The following is a 3,918-nucleotide window of genomic DNA, read 5'->3' on the forward strand; positions in this document are numbered from 1 at the left end:
TGATCGTCATCAAGATTGCGGTGTGCAAGTTCAAGTGGAGCATCATGAAGATATCATGCTTGAAGCTTGTCGTCCATTGTGGTGGCAATGGACTTGTGAAGACAGGGGTGGAGCCAGGATTTGAACATGAGGGGGGCGAGGCAGATAATAATCGTTCCAAATACACCACACAAGAATATAGTCTCAACAGTTGAATTGATATAAGTGTATGGCAATGTATGTTGAGCAAGAGAAAAAAATTACATGTTTATTAATTTAAATTCAGCTCTACGAGTACCATCGTCGAAAATGTGGATAATCTCATCGGATGTGACTTTTGCAGCTATTTCCTTCCCAATGTTGACGATCATGTAATGTCGAAGAAAATCATCACCCATTTTGCTTCGAAAACGTGTCTTCACTATTTTCACAACAGAAAAGGCTCGCTCAGTGGTTGTCGTTAAAACTAGAAGAGTAATAACCAACCGTAATAGTCTGTCAACCATTGAATAGTCCTGAACTTTACCAGTTTTCAACAAAGCAACAGCCATATCAGCAAGTGAATGCAAGCATTTAAGGTCTGGATGCGAGCAAACATCCATTCTGAAATGGACTAGTTGAGACTCTAACCAAGCCAAGTCTTGGTTACAAAATCAGCAGGATGATACTTTTCTGCTAGAGTGCATATCTTTGACACATAAAATGTGTCATGCTGTGGATTTAGGGATACACAAAGTCTCAATAAGTCAGTACTTTGAACGCTGAACCGGTCATTTAGCTCAACCAACTGGTGATCTATGGCAAAATTGAATAGATCTGCTTTATAGTGGTGAAGTGTTTTGGTGTTATCATGCTTGTTTCGAGATTAAGTCATATCGACGTACCTACAAATTGCAACATATATTAGATTAAAATACTCATGATGATTAATATTCCAATCTAGATAAAGAAAAAGAGACATACTTGGAATTGAAATTGGGGATGTCAATATCATGCTTCAGACAAAAAGATTTAACCTCCTCTAGAAGTAGTTCCCAACCATCTTCTCTCAGCTCACCAAGTAGAACCTTTGTGTTTGAAACACAATCTAATGCGTTTAAAATATCCAGAGACTTCCTTTGGAGCATTTGACATAGGGCATCCGTGATTTTCATAATTTTCTCCATGAGGTGCAGAATGAACACAAAATCAAAAGAGATGATCATCTTTAGGGCGCCCACTGCATCTCCACGAGAATACCTTGTGACTAAAGGATCATTTGCTACACTTTGTAAAACTGCAATCGTAGCAGCAAACATCTTCCTCAAGCTATTAATTGACTTGAAGTGAGAACTCCACCTCGTGTCTCCCGGCCAGTGTAAAGATCCTACTTGATTTGCCCCTTAATTTACCTATATCAAGCTCACCCAATTCAACATCATGTGCAATTTCAGCAACTTGATTAGCTAATAACTCATCATTCCGTTTAGACGACGCGCTAACAACATTTAACACAAAATTTGCATGTTGAAGAAAGTATGCACCTCGTGTACCTCTCTTGACACTGCAACAAGAGCTAACTGGAGCTGATGAGCCATGCAATGGACATAATAAGCATAAGGGAACTCATTCAATATTAGAGCTTTCAATCCATTCATTTCCCCTCCCATGTTACTTGAGTCTTCGTATCCTTGACCTCCGATATCTTGCACATTCAGGTTGTTATCTGCTAAGACAGTACAAATCTCCTTGAGAGTCACTGCAGAAGTGTCACTAACATGTATGTGTTGGAAATATGCCCTAGAGGCAATAATAAAATAGTTATTATCATATTTCGCTGTTCATAATAATCGTCTATTGTTCATGCTATAATTGTATTAATAGGAAACAGTAATACATGTGTGAATAAATAGATCACAATGTGTCCCTAGCAAGCCTCTAGTTGGCTAGCTCGTTAGTCAATAGATGATCATGGTTTCCTGATCATGGGCATTAGATGTCATTGATAACGGGATCACATCATTGGGAGAATGATGTGATGGACAAGACCCAATCCTAAGCCTAGCACTAGATCGTATTGTTCGTATGCTAAAGCTTTTCTAATGTCAAGTATATTTTCCTTCGACCGTGAGATTGTGCAACTCCCGGATACCGTAGGAGTGCTTTGGGTGTATCAAACGTCACAACGTAACTGGGTGACCATAAAGGTGCACTACGGGTACCTCCGAAAGTGTCTGTTGGGTTGGTACGAATCGAGATCGGGATTTGTCACTCCGTGTGACGGAGAGGTATCTCTGGGCCCACTCGGTAGAACATCATCATGAGCTCAATGTGACTAAGGAGTTAGTCACACGATGACGTGCTATGGAACGAGTAAAGAGACTTACCAGTAACGAGATTGAACAAGGTATAGGTATACCGACGATCGAATCTCGGGCAAGTTCTATACCGACAGACAAAGGGAATCGTATACAGGATTGATTGAATCCTTGACATCGTGGTTCATCCGATGAGATCATTGTGGAGCTAGTGGGAGCCACCATGGGTATCCAGACCCCGCTGATGGTTATTGGCCAGAGAGGTGTCTCGGTCATGTCTGCCTGTCTCCCGAACCCGTAGGGTCTACACACTTAAGTTTCGATGACGCTAGGGTTATAGGGAATTGTTGTACGAGGTTACCGAAAGTTGTTCGGAGTCCCGGATGAGATCCCGGACGTCACGAGGAGCTCCGGAATGGTCCAGAGGTAAAGATTGATATATAGGACGGATGGTTTTGGACACCGGAAGTGTTTCGGGCGTCACCGGTAATGTACCGGGACCACCGAAGGGGGGCAACGACCCCGGGAGGCTAGATGGGCTAAGTGTAGAAGGGAACCAGCCCCTAGGTGGGCTGGTGCGCCCCCCACCCAGGTGGGCCTAAGGCCCACCAGAGGGGTGCGCCACCCCTCCTCCCTGCCCTGGCCGCCGCCCCCTCTCCCATCTGGGGCTGCCGCACCCCTTGGGGGTGGGAACCCTAAGGGCTGCGCCCCCTCCCTCTCCCCCTATATATAGTTGAGGGTTCGGGGCTGTTTGAGACACGTTTTTCATCTCTCTCTCGGCGCAGCCCTGCTCCTCTCCCTCCTCCTCTCTGCCGGCGCTTGGCGAAGCCCTGCCGGGAGACCTCGTCTCTCCACCGACACCACGCCGTCGTGTTGCTGGACTTCTTCCCCAACCTCTCCGTCCTCCTTGCTGGATCAAGGTGCGGGAGACGTCACCGGGCTGCACGTGTGTTGAACGCGGAGGTGCCGTTGTTCGGCACTAGATCGGAATCTCCGCGAGTACGACTCCATCAACTGCGTTCTAGCAACGCTTCCGCTTAGCGATCTTCAAAGGTATGAAGATGCTCTTACCCTTATCTCGTTGCTGGTCTCTCCATAGGAAGATCTGAATATGCGTAGGAAAATTTTGAATTTATGCTACGTTACCCAACAGTGGCATCCGAGCCAGGTTTTCTATGCGTAGATTCTATGCACGAGTAGAACACAAAAGTTATGGGCGATGATTTGTCAATTTGCTTGCCGCTACTAGTCTTATTCCTTTCTGGCGGTATTGTGGGATGAAGCGGCCCGGACCGACTTTACACGTACACTTACGTGAGACTGGTTCCACCGACAGACATGCACATCGTGCATAAAGGTGGCTAGCGGGTGTCTGTCTCTCCTACTCTAGTCGGATTGGATGCCTGAAGATGGAGATCGAAAGAGCAAAGATGATAATGGCCATATCATGTCACTATATGATTGCATTGTGATGTTTTATCATGTTTTACATCTTATTGCTTAAAATGACGGTAGCATAATAAGATGATCCCTCTTAAAATTTCGAGAACGTATTCCCCTAATTGTGCACCGTTGCGAAGGTTCGTTGTCTCGAAGCACCACGTGATGATCGGGTGTGATAGATTCTAACGTTCGCATACAA

The sequence above is a fragment of the Hordeum vulgare genome, chromosome 5H (genome assembly GCF_904849725.1).
Source record: "Hordeum vulgare subsp. vulgare chromosome 5H, MorexV3_pseudomolecules_assembly, whole genome shotgun sequence".
Classification (NCBI taxonomy): domain Eukaryota; kingdom Viridiplantae; phylum Streptophyta; class Magnoliopsida; order Poales; family Poaceae; genus Hordeum; species Hordeum vulgare.